This window comes from Anabrus simplex, chromosome 1, assembly GCF_040414725.1.
Source record: "Anabrus simplex isolate iqAnaSimp1 chromosome 1, ASM4041472v1, whole genome shotgun sequence".
NCBI classification, from domain to species: Eukaryota; Metazoa; Arthropoda; class Insecta; order Orthoptera; family Tettigoniidae; genus Anabrus; species Anabrus simplex.
Genome location: NC_090265.1, coordinates 482,824,255 through 482,845,699, shown reverse-complemented (window position 1 = coordinate 482,845,699; position 21,445 = coordinate 482,824,255).

The following is a 21,445-nucleotide window of genomic DNA, read 5'->3' as shown; positions in this document are numbered from 1 at the left end:
CTTTATATATATATAGATAAATGACACACCTCTCCCTCTTCCTCACTACTACCAAAGTAAACAGTCACTCTATCTCAATTACAGCTAAAGATTTGATTTGAGTATTCTATTATTCACATCCTTGTTTATAATTGAATGCTGGTCACATTGCTGCAGTTCTGTCTCTGATTAAATTACAAAGAAGTACCACAGACAATTGATGTAAAATATTAAGATTAAAAGAACAAACTTTGTTTCAATCTGATATACAGTACACAAATATAAATACAACTGAGAGGGAGATATTCTTTTTAGACAAGAACACCTCTCATTAACTCAAAATCTTAAAAGAACATACTTTGCTTCAATGTGATATACAGTACTCGAATACAACTGAGAGGGAGACATTCTTTTTAGATGAGAATAACTCTCATTAACTCAAAATATTACAAAACTGATGTGTTCTCCTTGTTTGTCCTTGAATGTTTCTGCATACGTAGGTCATTAACAGTTTCCATCATTCATTTCCACAAATCATACACTCATGTTCATAATAAACAGAACACCTTGTAAGACTAGAGATAGGAAGTTCATATTCATAGGACATGTTCATTAGTATGTTCTGCAGAAACGATTAGCATTTCAGTCACCTAGTTTCAGCATGTGTCCTGTTGTCTAGTAGGCACTGGGTCCTCCATGGACACTGATAGCCTGTTCCATGCATGATGGCATTGACGCGTATAAGGCGCAAATGGTGTCCTGGGGTATAGCCATCCACCTTGTAAGACTAGAGATAGGAAGTTCATATTCATAGGACATGTTCATTAGTATGTTCTGCAGAAACGATTAGCATTTCAGTCACCTAGTTTCAGCATGTGTCCTGTTGTCTAGTAGGCACTGGGTCCTCCATGGACACTGATAGCCTGTTCCATGCATGATGGCATTGACGCGTATAAGGCGCAAATGGTGTCCTGGGGTATAGCCATCCATGCTGCATTCACCTGGTTCCACAGTTCACCTTTGGTGGTTGGCATTGGGTCACAGTGCTGCACCTGTCATTTCACCATATCCCACACATTTTCGATTGGAAACAAATCCGGTGATCGGGCAGTACAGTGGAACCTCGGATTGCGAGTAACTTGGTCTACGACTGTTTTGCAAGATGAGCAGATATTTTAAATAAATTGTAACTTGATAAGCGAGTGAGGTTTCGCAATACGAGCGTCACATGTACGTACGTTTCCACCTCTCCTGTGCCTTTGTTTTCCTCTCCCCCTGCCACTCTCTTTCCTGGGAAAGTGTGTGTAATCATTTCCCGCACTGGACTTCAGTTGGCGTGCCTCGCTCACATAGTCAACACAGTACGAGTGTACATGTTTTGTTTCTGTCATATGTGATATAACTGTTCTGCAACGATGGGCCCTGTGAATGAAAAGAAGGCTAAAAAGGAATTTGGTCGGAAGAAGGAGATGATTACAGTGGATGAATCTGTTCAATGACAATGCAATGTCACATTTTCGTGAAATCCTCAAAAAGAGGCAAAAGCAACAGTCATTGGACAGGTTCCTCGTTAAAGTTGCACGAAAAGAAAACACTTCCAATGAGCCAACCGATAGCAGTGATTCCGTCAGTGAAATTTGTGCTACACAGTAACACTTCTCATGCCATCTCTCGTCTCCCTCACACCAACAATGATTCTATTGTAAGGTAAAGTGCAGTTTAATTGTTTTACGTTATATTTTGTTTAAAAAATGTTATGCGAATAAATGTTTTTGTTTTGTGGACGAATCATAAGAAAATTGAAACTCGGATGATTCGTCCACAAAACAAAACAGAAAAAAATTTGCTTTGATATACGAGCGATTTGGATTACGAGCATGTTGCTGGAATGAATTATGCTCACAATCCAAGGTTCCACTGTAACTGTCTGACATCCTGTGACAACAAGAAGGCACGTGTTCATGCAGCAACATGTGGTCACACATTGTCCTGCTGAAATATGGAGCCTGGGGTGTCGTGTAAAAAGGGTGTAACTATCGGTCGCAGGATGTCATTCACGTTGGTCAAACTGGTCACAGTGCCCTGGACACGCACCAACTGTTATTTGTGGTTGTACCTAATAGCACCCCACACCATAAGGCCTTGAGATGGCACTGTATGCCTTGCGCGAATGCAGTCAATGTGATGCCTCTCCCTCTGTGTGTGGCGAACCAAAATGTGGCCACCATTTTCAAACAAACACAACCTGGATTCATCTGAAAACACTATCTGCTGCCAATCCTATCACCAGTGACGTCCCATACATCACTGCAGTCTAGCATGTTTATGCACATTAGTCAAATGTAGGCGGAGAAGTGGACGACATGCGACTAACCCAGACCGTAATAAACGGCAACAGACTGTCACTTCTGATAGTGTATGATGTGGTACACTGTTCCTTGTTGTACCAGAGCCAAGGAAGACGCTGATCTGTGCTGCATGCCATTCGGATGAGGTGTCGATCTTCTCGGGGGGGGGGGGGGGGGGGGGGTCTGGGTGGTGCGACCAGACCCATCTTGTTGTGTTCTACGGTCTTCTGCGAACCATTCTGTACACACCTGTTGCAATGCCGGCACACTTCGTCCCACATGCACAGCAATTTCCCGTATGGATCATCACGTTCTCTCATGCCAATAATGCGCCCCCTTTCAAACTCACTCATTTGATGGTACGATTCTTGCATACGTCTGCGAGGCATCCTGCATGTCTGCTCAAGTCATACCAATTCATTACCTTCAGTTTATAGCGAAAACGAGAGCTGCAGGCACATTTTACCAGTCGGTGGTGGTGCTCCGAGATATTGATGTAGACCTTGAACCTGAGGGCCCACATGGTTCAAATGCTATTCATTTCTTCAGAACATACTAATGTACATATCCTGTGAATATGAACTTCCTATCTCTAGTTTTTCAAGGTGTTCTGGTTTGTATGAACATGAGTGTAGTTTTAATACTTTTGATCAAAAAATGTTTTATTCAAAATTTTATTTTAACCACCCTACTCCTGTTTTTATTCTGAGTCTATATATTCCAACAGCCATCTCAATAGTTGGCATTCACCACCACATATTAGAAAAAGCAGATACTGTAAATCTCTTGGAACTTGAAAAGAAATGCCATTAATATGATACAAAAGTAAGTAGCATTTCCAAAACTAAATGTGATGTCAGTTGGGAAGAAATCTATGAGGACTGAATGTAAGATAGAGAACACAAAACTGGAACAGGGGAATAATTTCAACTACTTCGGATGTATATTCAAAAGCAAGGCTGCAGTTTTAGTGACAGTTGATACTGAGATCAGAGCCATGGAATCTCATGTTTTACGTGAAATCCAAACCACAAAGATGTGGCTTATCATTTCAAAAATTCCACATACATTAGACAGGAATCAAACCACAGTCATCTTGATGAGAAACCAGCAACAATGCCACTCAACCATCACACCCTCCTAGGATGTGTATTCCCCTAAGATGGTAGTACTATAAGTGAAATTTTCCTGTTTTCAAGTTGACTTTGTTGTATGGATGTAAGAGCTGGGTGGACTCATGATATTGAATTCATAAGCTGGAAGAAATAAACACAAAAACAATGAGAATAACTGCTGATTCAAGAAGGTGGGAACTCTGGTGAGGGGCATTCACAATTAAGAGATAAAGGCTAAGTTAGGATTGAACTCGATGGATGAAGCTTTGATGTTAGGGTTATGAGGACCAAATGTAGGAGGAATGTTACCTAGGAGAACAATGGAGTCGTCCATGGAAGAGGGTAAAAGAAGCAGAAGCAGACCAAAGCAACAATGGCTAGATTTGGGCTGTAATGATTTCAAGGTAAAAGGTGTAAAACCAGCTAAGGCCACAGTACTATGGTAAACTGAGGTTTGTGGAGATGTTTAGTTCATTCACACAGGCCTGCAGACTAAGTGGTGAAAGGCATAACAACAATCTATATTGAAAATGTAGGCCTATGTATGTTGGCTTTACTAGGAATGTTCAAGTCTATAATGATGTCTTTAAGTCAGATTCTGAAATATTACATCTCTTGAAAATTTCTCCTGGAACACTCTCTTGAAAATTTTTTCTATGACATTTCCTTCCTTTACAATAAATAGATTTTTCATTTATGCTACTTATTTAATTAATTTCCTCTAATTTTTACTACTTTTTCCTAATGCCACCTTCTCAAATTTATATGGGATTGCTAAAGCTCCCAGGTTTGGTTTGTGACTTAGCCAAGGGTATCACGTCAGATACCTTTTCTGCTGCCATATGGTAGACTTACTGAAAATCCCATTTGACGTCTCCAGAATGTGAAACCACAACATTCGTGTTGGTTGCCAAGTGGCTAGACTACTGTGTCAACGAGGTCTCCTCCTGTTACTGGTTTTTTCTTTCTTTTTTTCATTTTTCTTTTTTACCACATGTAAATTTCAATTCATCCTTCCTTGTTCTCTCTCCCGTTCTTTCCAGTATTCTTTCATCATTGCACTTTATTCTTCTTTCCTCGAACCACTTTGGACTGGGTTTCCTTTTCATTCTTCCATTCTTTAAAACTTTCTTTTTAAAATTCTCTCTATCTGTAGTTTCCTCTCTTCTTGTTTTATTTCTCTCTAAATCATTCTTGACCCCTTGTATCCAGTTTATCAACTTTTTCTCCCACAGGTACCTGAATATCTGTGTTGTCAATCTGTTACCATCCATTCTATAGATATGTCCAAAAAATAGCAATCTCCTTTCTCTTATTGTTTAGAGGACAATGACCTAGATGTTAGGCCCCTTTAAACAACAAGCATCATCATCATCTCTTATTGTTTGTTATATTTTCTTTGTTCTGGTATATTTCCTTATTACTTCCTAATAAGCTGCCTCTGTGGATCAGTGGTAGAGTGTCGGCCTCCGGATCCCAAGATAGCGGGTTCAAACCCGGCAGAGGTAGTCAGATATTTGAAGGGTGGAAAAAAGTCCATTCAACACTCCATGTCGTATGATGTCGGCATGTAAAAGATCTCTGGTCACACATTTGGTGTTTACCCAATAAAATTCATTAAATCTCAGCCAAAGACGCCCAAGAGAGTTTCGATTTACTCGGTCTGCCATCTAGTGGGCCTAGAGTAAAACGGAACGTCGAAATTGACGAGCAGACAGCCAGATGGCGTCAAATTGAAATGTCTGCACACGGTAGCTGAGGCCATACGATTATTATTATTAATTACTTCCTAATATCCATTGTTCTGTTATTTTCATTGGACGCAAGACTTTTCTTAGGTTCTTCTTTCTAGTACTTCCAGTTTATCTAAACTATAGTTCAAAACTAGACATTCACTTGCATATAGACATTCTGGTTTCACCACTGTATTGCAGTCCCTTATTTTCATTGCTTAATTTTTTCTTTTTTAAATTGGTTTCTTCAATTCTGCACTTTATTACATTCTGACTTAGTCTCATTTCTATTTACCACTAGCTGAAGTACCTGTGCTTCGCAACGGGGCATAAATAAATTACAATGTAACGGTGACAGTTAAAATAATATTGAAGAGTAAAATAAAAGGCTGATTGGATTAAAAATAATTGTAATGTGTATGTGATTGCTTGTGGGAACAATGTTTAATGTGGACAAACGCAGCACAGGATAGCTTACTCCGTACAGGCTGATAGTAGGCAGCTTATTGAACACCTGCCCAATCCAACGGCAAGTGCATGGCCGGCAGGTACGCGTGGAGGGGGTAAACGACGTGTAATGCAGAGGCCGTGTTTTATAGCACAAATTTAGGTTTCACTCGCTAAACGCTGGAGACACACGAAAAGTGATAAGGACCTTTCGTATAGGAAATTAAATTTTAAACCTCGTACATGCCATCAAAAGTTTGCTATTTCTTAGTGTTCTCTTCTTATTTTAAAGGGTGTAGCGACGTCACTAAAATGGTCGCAATCTTTAAATAGTGCAAAATATCAAAATCAAAAGTAGCCTATATATTTACCATGTAAATAAGCTATATTCATGCAAAATTTCATGTAAATTGGACCAGTGGTTCTTGCGTGATTGAGTAACACATAGACACACGCCATTTCATTTTTATATATTAGTATAGATATTAGGAGCCTCCGTGGCTCAGACGGCAGCGCGTCGGCCTCTCACCGCAGGATACCGTGGTTCAAATCCCGGTCACTCCATGTGAGATTTGTGCTGGACAAAGCGGAGGCAGGACAGGTTTTTCTCCGGGTACTCCGGTTTTCCCTGTCATCTTTCATTCCAGCAACACTCTCCATTCTCATTTCATAGCATCTATCATTCATTAATAAATCACTTTGGGAGTGACGATCCCATCGTACTAACAGCCTATATCTGCTTCATTCATTACATCCCTGACCCGGTCAATGACTGGAAAACAGGTTGTAGATTTTCATTTTCAGTATAGATATTACTAGAGATGAGAATTTGCCTATTTTATTCTTGTGTTCAGACACGTAGGCTTTTGGGATATAAATCCTTTTTAGGGTCCTTTAAGCTAGATTTTGTTGGTTTTATTATGCCTATAAATGCCTATTTCAGGGGTTTGTGCCTATTTGGAGTACAATTGCTTATTCGATGCCTTTTGAATCTATTTTAAAGCGGCTGATTTTCTTCCAGTGCATTATATTGTAACTAAAGTGCTCGACAGTATTATCTTCTCATTTCTCAAGATCTGTTTACCCCACGAACAAAAATGGGAATTCTCGGAAGTCATCAGAAATAGTTCTTGAGAAATTTCCGTCAGGAAAAACAAGAAACAATTTGACCTCGAAGCCTTCAACCCCTCCAACCTTTTAAGATATATGCGAGAACTAATCAATGTCGAACTATGTTGCACAACCCATATCCCTTATACCTCCTTCTCAATGTGAACTGTTGTACGCTTTATCTTCAGGACGTGTTGTGATTTACTGTGACGAAGAAGTGTGTCCGTGGCAATGCCCAAAGAAAAATTACCGGGTGAGTTGGCTGCGCTCTTGCATCCGGGAGACAGGGGGTTCGAGTCCCAGTGTTGGCAGCCCTGAAGAGTGTTTTCCATGGTTTCCCATTTTTACACCAGGCAAACGCTGGGGTTGTACCTTAATTAAGGCCACGGTCGCTTTCTTCCCACTCGTAGGCCTTTTCAATTCCATTGTCACCATAAATCCTATCCGTGTCGGTGTGACGTAAAAAATTGTAATTGCAAAGAAAAATCATCGTCCTACTCTCTAAAGGGGTGGATCACAGGGGATTCCAAGCTTGCTGTAAGGAGGTAAATTCGTTTGTTCCTTTTATCTTTTTTTGTAACTGAACTACAATCGCATTTCATTGCAACATTTATAGGCCTATTAATTTACGTATCATGGAAAGTTGTTTTGTTGCAATGCTGTATTATTCGTGAACTTTCAATAATTTATATTGCTAAAATGTAAATAATCATTTAATTACTGAACAAGGAGTTAGAATGGCGGTAGTCTCTTGTCACAGAGTGGATGAAAATTAAAAATCGGTATTTTGAACTCTGATTCATTTCCTGTGAAAATAGAGATTTACAACTGAAATATTTTCTTCCTTTCTTTCATTCTTTTCCTTCGTTCTTAATCAGTTTACCCTCCAAGGTTGGTTTTTCCCTCGGATTCAGCGAAGGATCCCACCTCTACCATCTCAAGGGCAGTGTTCTGGACTTTGGGTCGGGGAATACAACTGGGGAGAAGGGCCAGTACCTCGCCCGGACAGCCTCACCTTCAATGCTGAAAAGGGGCCTTGTGAAGGCATGCGAAGATTGGAAGGGGCAAGCAAAGAAGAGGGAAGGAAGTGGCTGCGTCCTTAAGTTAGGTACCATCCCGGCATTTTCCTGAAGGAGAAGTGGGAAACCACAGAAAACCACTTTGAGGATGGCTGAGGTGGGAATCGAACCCATCTCTATTTAGTTGACCTTCCAAGGCTCAGTGTAACCTGTTCCAGCCCTTGTGTCACTTTTCAAATTTGGTGGCAGAGCCGGTAATCTAACCAGGGTCTCGGTCGGTGGTGGCTAATCACGCTAACTACTACACCACAGATGCGGACTACAACTGAAATGTAATTTTAAAAAATTGTGAGTATCTTTCACCAGCGCTATGTATAGCCTTTAGTGAACTCTATTACACTTCCACTAAGCCTTCGCAAAACATAGGTTGAAGATCCAATGTGGTGCAGCTAGGACGACGTCGCAGAAGCTAGACATACAAGATGGCACGGCTTGAACAATGTCACAGCATGTTTTGCAAGGCTGCAAAGTCTGTCTTTACGAGACCAGGTCAGTGAAAAGACCGTTGGTCTGGATTGGTGAGGTCCGAGTAGTAACCGTTGTGCTGGGGGGGGACAAGGAAAGAGAGTCTGGGGTGCGTAAGCTCTAGCATCCCATCTAGAGTCTTGCTAAATTGTGACAAAAAGTAAGGTTATGGGTGCATGTCACGACAATTTCAAATCACGCGATTTTCTAATTTTCAATGAGGGTAGCAGCCTAGTGGACACACATGATGCAGGATCCACTGCAGGCAACAGAAAATAGTTTTCATGACAGCTGATTCAGCTGACCAAAGCCGGCAAATAGCAAAATAAGAAATGTTCACAAATCTGAGATTTATAGTGCCTCCGTTTTAAATATTCTATATAAGTAAGAATACTGCTGGTGGGAGCTTGGTGAGTCCTGGCAAGCATATAGAAAGGATCTCTCCTCTACGCTACTCAGGTATCGTTTCACGTCATTTTTATTATATTTTCACCCGGTAAACTCGACAGGAAACTGCCAGATTATAACTGAACATTTTTGAGGACTATTTCCGTGTAAATTACGAATTCTCTCGTTCCTACTTTAAAGTTTTGTACTTCTAGAAACATCACCTCTAATAGTCTTTCTCTTTTCAATAAAACAAATGCATGTTATACACCAAGCAGTATTGCCAATTAGCCAAGCTGTAGAAATTTAAGATAAAGGAACATTGTAATTTAAATCAATTTTAATGTTTTTCAGATCAAATGTGAAAAGATACCATATAGATCGACACAGAAATACTGCGATGCATTTGACACGAGTACAGAAAGTGTTGTCATCGCAGCTTTACTATCAGTCCACTGTGAACAGCGAATAACAACAATTTTCTATAAACCTGTGCACTGCAATGGTGGAAACTAATATCCCCCGGCATAAACTGGAGCGTCTTCAAACTTCAACAAGCTGCCTGGAGCAATCACCAAGTTGGATAAGAGTGGCTTTCCCTGGTGGAGTCATTTAGGGCTATGGAAGAAGTCAGGAGAAGTTTTGACCGAACCTCTGGGAAGGTAGCCGCTGTCAGCAAAACGTTACATAAGAGTCCTGGAGCAGAATCCATGATGGAAAGCGACAGTAAAAGTAGCCAGGATGCTGCGAGGTGAGATAGACGAAGCAATTAAACTAAAACCAGATGAAGTGGCTTCATTGAAGTTTTGTCCAATCACTTTCTGTGATATTGAGAAATCTTTCTCTCAGTACAAAACATTCTGCCCGACAGGAGAACAAGATTGTTACCGTAAAACATTGAAAAGGTGCTTGTTGTAATTTCCTGTTATAGTTATTGAGTGTGTTATTAAATTATAAGTATTTTTTCATGCCTATTTTGTTGCCTATTTTACACATTAGTGCCTATTTACATGCCTATTTTGGCTAATTTAAGAGCCTATATGCCTGCCTATTTTAACTGTTTTTAGTGCCTATAATTCTCGTCTCTAGATATTACCATACTTCCATACATGCAGTCATTAAGAGACTAATCATAGAAAATATTACAAACCTATTACAGCTCATACAGAGACTACAACTCATGAATTTCATGGTGGTTCCGTACTGACTATATAAATAGCACAGAGATCTCACTGGTGATGAAGAATTGTGAAAAATGAATATACGCAGCAGACACAGAATTTCTTGCTACTGGTTTTATGTATCGCCCACTCAGGCAGGTCTTACGATAATAATGGGATTAGACTAGGAACAAAGCAACCGTGGTCTTCCTGAGTGTGGAAATGGGAAACCACAGTAACTGAGGATAAGAGAAAAAGAAATTACTCTTCCAAGACACAAAATAAATTATTCTAAGAGAACTTTTGTCAGGACTGGAAGAAAAAACACTTAAACACCAAACATTGTTAGCAAGGAACTGTTTCACTGTACCAGCTGTATTTTAGATATAGAAATGTTCTTGTAAGATTACTTCCAAAGCAATATCATTCTAGTGCTTCTGATACTCCTACATATTTTACACAAGTCAAAATATATGAAAAACAAATATATATATTCTTATTTACAAAGTAACAAAAGGATTAGTGAAGTTAACCCATAATCCTACTACATAAGGACTCTTGACTAGGAGCGACAATTCATGTTCATTTGAAACCTATTCACTGGAATGAATAATACAGAAATATGAAACTGAAAAGAGGGAAGTTAACTTATACAAAGAGTAACATTCATCATTCTTTAGACTATAAACTTAAGTCTCATAGGGCAGTAACACACTACAATAAATCTACAATAAACAGAATAAAACTATACTAAAAAATCCATTTAAGCAGAAAACTTGAAGCTCTAAACTTTGAACTATGTTATTCTGCTGCCTAGCTGAGGTCTATGAGGGAGGTTACATTAATTATTCATATTCATAAACAGTAATACCGATGACAACTTGCTTTGAATCAAAGCAATATATTGAACACACAAAAAGGTAAGTACAACATCTGAAAATTACTGTCAACATGATTTAAGATCTCTGCTGCTAATCTCACATCTTAGTTGTGTCAACTGTGTCTACAGTGGAGCAAAAGAGGTAACTGTAACATCACATTATATTAAATCTCTTGGACTAAGTCTTCATCAGCAGTGGAAAATGGCATAGACATCAGTTGGGCACAAATTTCAAGTAATGTTGAAATGATGAGCACATTACTAATGCTGCCGTTGATCCAGTTTCAGTACAAGACAAAGACAACATAAATGGAAACTATGTAACATCCATGGAAGTAAATAAAAATAAAGAATTCTAATGAAACATTTATAAGAAATGCCCATTTACATTAAATATATAATGCTTTTCTAGTGACAACAAAAAAAAAGAAGCACACTGCACAGGGGACAAGGAGAGTAAATTTCTGTGAACAACAACATATAGAAAATGCTGGTCACAATATCACAAACGAGGAAATGTTCTTCTCAAATAGCAACATTAAATGTGTGATTCACTTGTGATTTAGGGTGAAAGTTATATGCTTCACCACCACCACCACCACCACCATCATCATCATCATCATCATCATCATCATCATATTTTACCTGATGATAATTACTGTCTATAATTTAAATCTCTTATGTGCTATACAGAATTTGTCTCTTTAGCTTCATGTTAAAGATCATTGGAGCAAGCGTTGTGCCTGGGTATATGGACAACAAGATCATCTAGATTTCCCAGTACAAGTTTACTGACCGTCGAGAAGGAACAGTACATGTCTTATAGCATGAAGATTAAGTCTTACTATCAGCAAACACTGCAGATGTTAAGAAAAAAACATCAAATCATAATATGCATGGAATCTCTGTTTTTCTAGCTTCAACATCTGGTTAAAGCTAAACATACCATAATTAAACTTAAACAATTTTCAGCCTCTTGAACATGCTAGTTCAAAACATAATATATAACATTATAGCATAACTGTAAAAAAAAACTACCACACTAATAAACACCATAAATATATTTTTACAGGTGGAATATATTTAAAGACTCATAGCGGAGTACGGAGCATAGGAGTGTAAAGAAGCGGTGACAGCAAGCGGACATAGTCACCTCAAAGAAGCGACATGATTACAACTAGAGAAACTGAATGAAACCGAACTCATCAGCTATATACATGCTCAGGATAAATAAATAAACTAGTAAATGAAACTGAACTCACCAGTATTTACAAAAAATGTTGATCTCCTTGAGCTGCACACCATAAACCCACCTTCACATCATGCAGAGGTGTCTGCTGTAAAATGTGCAGATTATCTATATCCCAGATCCTATGTTCTGTGAGCTGACATATTATCCACTTACATGAAACCATGCTTCGTTACTCATAAAAAAATAAAGTTTAGATACACGATACCATCGTGGATGCTATTCGTTAAACAAAAACCCCATGGCACTACAGCCTTGATGGGCCTTGGCCTACCAAGCAACCGCTCCTCAGCCCAAAGGCCGCAGAATATGAGATGACGCATGATCAATGCAACAAATCCACTCTGTTATTATTTTCTAGACTGGGGTTGTCATCTTACTGTGAGATAGCACCTCAATTGTAATCACCTATGAAGGGACTTTGAACCAATCTTCAGGACCAAGTAAAAATTCCTGACCTCGCCAGGAATCGAGCTCGGGGCCTCCAGCTTAGAGGCAGGCATGCCACCCCTAGACCCTATTTATTAGCCAATTGCAAAATCTTATTCTTGCAATGAAATCTGTAGGCTGTATGTTATGGACTGAATGAGTCCAGTAAGTCACAATTATAGAGTTGGGAGTCTCCACTTATATTTTATTTTGCAAGTTGCTTTATGTCGCACTGACACAGATAGGTCTTATGGCGACGATGGGACAAGAAGGGACTAGGAGTGGGAAGGAAGTGGCCGTTGTCTTAATTAAGGTATAGCCCCAGCATTTGTCTGGTGTGAAAATGGGAAACCACGGAAAATCATCTTCAGGGCTGCCGACAGTGGAGTTCGAACCCACTATCTCCCGAATACTGGATACTGGCCGCACTTAAGCGACTGTAACTATCGAGCTTCATCTTATTATAGTTACAAGTGTATGTATTTACATTAAAAATATATTATAGTGAAGTACTTCAGCTGTTGAAGATTTCACGAACATCAAGTAACAAAATAGCAAATACATAGTCGAGCAGCTTGTCTCCTTTCTCCCAAGTCTTCTCAGCCCAAACTCTGCAACTTTTTTGTAATGCTACTCTTTTGTCGGAAATCACTCAGAACAAATCGAGCTGCTTTTCTTTGGATTTCTTCCAGTTCTTGAATCAAGTAATCCTGGTGAGGGTTCCATACACTGGAACAATACTCTAGTTGTGGTCTTACCAGAGACTTATATACTCTCTCCTTTACATCCTTACTACAACCCCTAAATACCCTCATAACCATGTGCAGAGATCTGTACCCTTGTTTCCCGGGCTGGTTACTTGTGGTTCTGGTGAAGGCATGCTGTTCCATTTTACTTAAACAGCATGATAACACTGTTCACTCACCAATTTTAACCACACATATTTTACTATAGATTCTGATCTAAATATTTGACTAATGTGTGCCCACTTACTGGCACGATCAAAAAGCTAATATAGATGAAGTTTTTACTATTCTAAGACCATGTATGTAAACTTCAAGTGGAAGAATATTTGGTGCAACTTAATTGCTAGAATATACGACTGTGCAAGTGAACTTCAGGAAAGAAACTCTTGACATGAAATTCACTGTTTTTAATCTGTTGTTGTCACATTTTATCACTAGTAGTCAGGACTGTAGTGCAAATCTTAGAATAAGTAATTGATGTATTTGCTGTTTTGTTACTTGATGTTTATGAAATCTTCAGCAGCTGAAGGTGATCTCCTATTAGATTGAAACTAGTGCTGGGATATAATGTATTTTTAATGTAAATACATATACTTGTAACTACAATAAGTATTGATTAGGTGAAAATGTCCAACCCTATAATTGTGACTGCTGAATTATCAATATGGACATGAAAATAATAACATACAGGTCCAGTAAGATCATAAAATGTAATAATTTTGTTGCATTACGTGCGGATGAACGTGAAGTACCAGTTTCCTGAGCTACTCTCTGAAGAAACTTGTGTGAACTGACTTGCAGTCTAGCCTGCATATCTTCTAACCTCTCTTGTGTGAGAGCTGTTCTCCTTCACTGTGTTTTTTTCTTATTAGTTGTGGAACCAGTATTATGCCACTTGTGAACAAGTTGATAAATGTTAACATTTTGATGGTACTTTAGAACCGGAAAACTGTCTCCGGAATTTTCAAAGGCACGTTTTAACTGGTTTCTTCTTCTTGTGCAAACAACACTTGATCAAAAATATTCTCTGCACTGTAGTGTACTTAACCCTCACAATAATAACCTTACAACACACCTTAAAAGTCCAATTTTTACTAGCGAACTGAGCAACACATCTAATGCCTGAGCTGTTAACACTTCTTATCATGCCAGCCTTGACACAAGCCATATGGCACTAGCTTTGGGATTCCCATGGCCTGTGAGCAGAGGGTGAAGTCAAACTATACTCTCTGTATATTATGTCTTGAACTAGCATGTTCGACAGACTGAAAAGCTTTTAAGTTACCTTAACTATGTCGACACTAGAAATTATGGCTTCCTTCTTAACAAGTTACCATAATTATTCTGATAAAGCTTGCACTGAAAGAGGGGAGGAAAAAAAATATATAATGGACAGCAAACTTGGAGTTTCATACCAAGCAATTTGGCTGAAGGACTCTTCATACTGAAAATAATACCCCAATATCATCTGGCTAGGAAGCAATCATCTTGGGAGGTCCAAAGTAGAGGCTGCATAATTTTATATCTGTTTCTTTGGTTATTTATTTTCATTATCCTTGTTAAAAGTTCCTTGCAAGGGCAAAACATGCAAAGCTATTCTCTAAATTACAATACAGTACATGTACCTTTTGTTTGGCCTCTTGTTATTTTGTTTTTGAACTGACAATGTAATCATTTATTTAATCTACTACAAATTTGAATAATTTTATAATTTGTTCCTACTACTTACTGCATTCAACCTTGTTCACAGGGTTATTTTTGCAATTTTACTGCATTTGGAAATGTGAATATTCCAGCTCTCTTTATTAAAATGCTTACATACGTGAGATAAAAAACTCATCAAAGTTAAAGGCAATAGGCTACTTTACCCATAATGCTGTAAGGATGAACATCATAATTAGTGCAGGGATTTTAAGGTGCAGCACCTTTCCAAAAATATAGCTATTAGGTCAATATATGTATTTGGGGACATGAAATGAAGCAAAATAATCACAATTTGTTGCACCTTTTGGTGAAATTACTCATTTGTGCCACCTTTTCCTTTCTATTTCATCCTTCAGCATGTTTTCCCCCTCTTCTTGAACAGATTTTTAAATTGTGTTGTTTATTTATTTTATTTACATATTTTACGCCCACATTGGAGCACTGAAATCAATACATTTGAGTTAATTTCTTCTTCTTCTTCTCCCAGAACTTTTTCATCCTCTCCGACCTGGAAGCCCTTTGTGTGTCCGATATAGTATATTGTTTCCGTTCAACTGCTTTTAGTTTGAGACTTATGCTTTTGTTCTTCAAAATCCTCTTCTCTTTTCTGTCTTTGATTTGTTGCCGAGTTATACCCAATTCTTCCAAATCGTCCTGAACTTCTTTGAACCAATTATTATTGATTTTATTCTTCAAAAAGTAATCGAATAGTTGTTTCAATATCCTGGTGTCTGCTAATCTTGATATGTGACAGAAAAAGGAAATTCTTCTTTTACGCATTGTAGATATTATTGATTCACATTCACGATAGACAATGTTGTTAGGCAACAATCTCCACTGTCCATCAACTTGGTGTTTTTTATTAATAATTGTTCTAAGAATTCTTCTCTCAGTTTTCTGTAATTTGTCTGTTGTAGATTTTACATTTAATTTGAATAAAGTTTCACTAGCATAGGTTGCCTCTGGTTTAACTATGGAATTATAGTGTTTCAGCTTAGCGTTTATCGAAAGAGATTTTTTTTTATAGGTTGGCCAGGTAAGTCTTTGTGCTTGTTTAAATTTAGTTGTTCTGTGTTCTGTGTTCTGTGTTGTTTAATCAACAATAGTCAATAAATGCATATTAAAATATAATAAAGGCCATGGCCACTTCCTTCCCACTCCTAGCCCTTTCCTATCCAGTCGTCACCATAACAACTATCTGTAACAGTGTGATGTAGAAAAGAAAACTGTAAAAGTAAAATATATGGAAACTATGAGTAATTCATATCTTAGCAACCATGGCCAATCTGCAGCTGTGAAATCAAATTAAAATTTAAACAATGATGCTGCAACAGTTTGTAATAAGTTCAGTTAGTACTGGCATGAATTTAACAATTCCGCCTATAGACTATATACTCTCTTGTTGGCCATGTCTTTTACTAGTCCGGACCAGAATGTATTTTTCACAACACAAAATCTCACCGAAGGATAAGAAGGAGAAGTTGTATGCACTTGCAGAAAAATTCAAGATGCAATTTATTGAAACTGATGGCATCATTCTTCGATGTGCCATCTGCGGAAGTAAATATCGCAATCGATGGCAAGCATCAAAGAAACGGAATAAACCAGCACATCCATTACAGAAAACATATAAAGAACATTGAAATTTGCAAGTCGAAACCCAAGCAAACTACCCTGATATATGCCTTTGCATCAGGATTTGAAAAACACTGGTCATTGCACGAGTTCAGTCTGGATATTGCCATGGCATTAATCCAGTCAGAAATTTCAGTCCACAAGGTAAACAATCCAGCATTCAAACCATTCCTTGAGAAGTACACACAAAGGCCAATACCAGATGAGAGCACTGACAAAAAAAAAATACGTACAGCATGAGAATGTCTTCGAGAAAATAAAAGGAGGCAGTCGATAAACATGAAGTGAAATTCATTTTAGATGAACCTATGGATGAGCTGCAAAGATATATTTTGAATATGCTGATATTTCTATTATCTATTATCTGGTGAATATGATGCTTTTTAAAAGGTACCAACTCCAGAAGACAAATGCCTGCAACAATAATGCAATCATTCCATGACTCATTTATGAACCTGTGCCCAGGAAGCATAAAATACGAACAAGTCAAGCTTGTGGTGCTGATCAAGCATGCTACATGCTTTCGGCTTTCCTACAATTGAAGGGCATGTGACATGTATTTTGAAAGTATCAGGGAGAATTATAGCAGAGTAAATGGCTTCATTGCTGCTCTGAAGAAAATTCTTGTAAAGGCTCTCAGTCATCAAGTTTTGTACCAAGAAGTGACTGGGCTCCACCTTTCACAGTCCTGTCACCAAATGTTGGGGGTTCTTGGTAAGATGCACAGTTTTCTTGTGCGAAAACTCTGATAAAATCAAATGCTTCATGTGTGCCCTAGACTCAACAGATACAGCAGCCATAAAGCAGGTCCAACAATTACTCAACAACCTAGAGCTGGAATTTTTTGCAGTGTATGCCTACAAGTATTTACCTGATGTGATTCAGAGTGTGGAAGAAGAAGGTGGAAGAAATGGGATGAGTTTTAGGGACAACCTTGATGGATTTGCTAAAGACAAATTCAAATTAAATTTGAAGAACAATCCAGATGTGGAAACATTTGCGACTTTGGCTGAGTGCTGACAAGATATGGTCCATTGGTTTCTGTAGATGTCGAGCGGAGTTTCTCTATAAGGATCTACTGAGATCAAAGTGCCAGTGACTTACTGTCAAAAACATTGGAATGTTATGTGTAATCCAATACAACAAGTTTATTAATTATTAGAACCCAGTAAATGGGATAAAGATAGTGCATGTAACTGATTTAAACCTTAAATTGATTTCAACAACACCTTTTTGTCTGTATTTTCAGAACCTTTCTTCCCCCTTTTCTGATCATACTCTCCACCTTAAAATCCTGTCCCTAGTCATAATAATGTTTGGAGGCTTTAAGTAACACTAGTCAGACAATACAAAAGATCACATCCAGAATAATTTTCTATCTACCTAGTAACATAGTAATGCAGATCAAGGATTTAAAATATTCAACAGTAACAAATTGACAGCTAATCAATACTCTTCGGCACATTTATTGTAGGTGATCTGGTTTTGTGTGGCTATAACCATCCTCTAAATGAAATATATGTTTATGATACATTATCTGGTCTTTTATAGTAAAGTTGGTATCATCTTTGACAGCATTAATGTACTGATACTGGCATATAACATGCAGTGACTGAAAAAACACCACAGAAAGGGTATGCAGGCTTCAAAAGGGGGAATTTTGGCCAATATATTCAGTTCGATGGAGATTGATAGTACAACTCATTCAAGAGAACCCATGTCATTCCAACAGAGAATTGGCCCAGCAGTTCAGATGCTCCACGATATCATCATCCGTCACTTGCGCTTGATGGGTAAGGTACAAAATTTAGGCGCATGGGTGCCACACATGCTGAATAAAAAAACAAACTCCAGCGTACACTTAACAGATAAGGTACAAAAACTCAACACACAGGTGCCACAAACACTGAACAAAACAATCTCCAGCATCACACCAGGCATCAAGTGAAAACAAATCGAAATTTCTACATCACATAGTCACAGATGTTGAACAATAATGTGTATACCAACTGCAAAAGAGGAAAGAATGGCTGGGTCCCAACAGGCGAGCAGCACCTTGAGCAAATCTAGAATGACATCCATACACAATTACGATCGATGTATAGTGAGATTAGAAAGTTATCACAACAAAATACTGAAAAACTACACTGTAGCGTTTCATTCAACATCATCATCGTCATCATTTAATCGTCTCCAGTTTCCTAGGTGCGGTGTGTGAGCGCTCGCCACTTTAGTCGATTCAGGTACCGTTCTTCTTTCTGTACTTGGTTCCAATCCACTCCTCTATGTTCTAGATCTTATTTGACCGAGCTCGATAGCTGCAGTCGCTTTTAAGTGTGGCCAGTATCCAGTAATCGGGAGATAGTGGGTTCGAACCCCACTGTCGGCAGCCCTGAAGATAGTTTTCCATGGTTTCCCATTTTCACACCAGGCAAATGCCGGGGCTGTACCTTAATTAAGGCCACGGCTGCTTCCTTCCCATTCCTAGGCCTTTCCTATCCCATCATCGCCATAAGACATATCTGTGTCGGTGCGACGGAAAAAAAAAGGACTAGTTTCGACGCGGACTTGCGTCATCTTCAGCTTTTTTTGAAAATGTTTGTCATTTTGTTTGTTTATTGAGCGCGGCTAGTAATAGCATCGTCTCACGGCATTTTGAGGTTCCGCATTGAACCAGGAAACATTGGTTTCACAAACATCATAAGAAACCACGTTAATGTTTCCACCTCATAGGCCTAAGACACAGAAGATTTTATGCAGAAAATTCCATATGACCAACCTTCACGTTTTTCGAGATGGTTCAGCAGTATACAAGTTGTAGTGAAATGGAACACAACATTTTATCTATCGCTCAACAAATTTAAGGACTCCACAACTGCTTGATCTCAAGAATATCATTTAACCAATGAACTTTTATCATACGACTGACTTGCAAGTCTTTTACTTGTCATAATAGTTTTTAATGAGTTGAGGTTTTAATTATAGATTTAACTGGTTTTCATGCCAAACATTTTAAGACATGTCATGAATTTTAAGGTTGCCTATTTTCCGAAAAAGCTGAAGATGACGCAAGTCCGCGTCGAAACTAGTCCTGTGAAATTTAATATGTTGTAATTGAATACAGCATTAAAATTGTATTGAACAGGTGGAAATATCAAGTTTATTTATTGTAATTCTTGGTTCAATGCGGAAAAATGAAATTTCTTACGTTAACGGAAAAAAAAAAAAAAGATCGTTTGACTTGTTCGATCCATCTCCTTCGAGGTCTGCCTCTAGTTCTTTTGCCGTCTAAGGTTTTCTCCAACCATTCCTTAGCTACTGAGCAAGAATCCATTCTCATTATATGGCCATACCATTTCAATCTTGATCTGATTATGATATCACATAACGATTCTCTTATTTGAATCTCTTGGCGAATCCTCTCGTTGTAGAACTTATCTCTCCTAGTTTTTTGTAGCATTGTCTGGAAGAATTTGATTTCTGCAGCTTGGAGTCTACTTTTATCTCTGCCTATGATAGTACAAGTTTCAAGGCCATAGGTTGTTATGGGCAAGAAGCAAGCTTGATAAAATGTTCGTTTGGTTAGTATTGGAATCTGGTTGTCCCAGAGAAGGCTTCTAACCTGATAGTAAAGGACAGCTCCTCTTTGAGCTCTATTTGAGATTTCAGCATTTGATCACTTATCTTCAGTCAGGACATTACCAAGGTACTGGAAGTGGTTACCTTCTTGCGATTGCTGTCCGTCTACTGTGATATTTGCTCCTGACCTTTGTCTGTTCACTGACATAACAACTGTTTCCTTAAGGCTGATTTTAAGTCCAAATTCCTTAAAATGACAATTCCAAGCATTAATCTTTCCTGGAACTTCTTCCTCATTACCTCCCCAAATTATCTGCAAATGCAAATGCCTTGAATGCATTATTCTTGCTGTGTTGTTCCACTCTTTTCATTATCTCATCCATCACTGTGAAATAGTAGAGGTGACAAAGTGCTGCCTTGTTGCACTCCTTTACTTGTTACAAACCAGTTGGAATAGCCATTTCCTATCCTTACACAGCTCTGGCAGTGTTTGTACAACATTTTTACTTTACTGATGAAAGATACTGGACCATTTCTCCTTCTCAAGCAATGCCAAAGTTTATACCTCAGTATGCTGTCATAGGCTTTTTCTAGGTCCAGAAAGACAAAGATGACATTTTTTCCCTTTTCCAAATGTTTTTCCATTATCATCCTAACAGCAAAAATGAGATCTGTTGATGATCTGTTACTTCAAAACCTGTATTGTTCATTCTCAAGCTATGGTTCAATGACCGTTGATAATCTTTTCTGTATCACTTTCTCCAGGAGACAGGAGTGTGATTCTTGTATAATTGGCACATATCCGTTTTTTTTTTTTTTTTGAAGAGGGGGACTATACAACCCTTAGTCCAGTCAGTCGGGATTTTTTCTTCATTCCACACAGCATTCATCAATCTAAGTAACCACTGAAGTCTACGAGTTCCAGCAACTTTAATCATGTCTGAGCTCACCTCGTCAAGGCCAGGTGATCTGCTTTTGTCAGAGCATTTTCAATCTCAAACCAAGTCAATGGGGATTCACTTTTTTCCAGCCTTGTTCCCAGTATCCAATTCCAAATCTTCTTCTTCTTCAACATCTTGAAGCTGAAAACATGCCTCAGTAAATTCCTTGTGCTTAGTAGGAGAGGAAACTAGTACCAATTTATGGACCCAATTGGATTCATCTCTGAGGACAATGCCAACCTTAAATGGAATGGCATCACTGCATGAATCTATGTGACAATATAAGAAATTGTGGTGTGACAAAACCAGGCAGGAATATTGTGAATCAACTGACTGGGTTAGGAAGAAGACTCAAGAGCATGGTAAAATTCCAGAAGACTACTTTAAAGAACTGGCTCTAGCCTCAGGCTGACACTAACCAAACCCATTATATTAATTATTATTGTTATCATTATTATT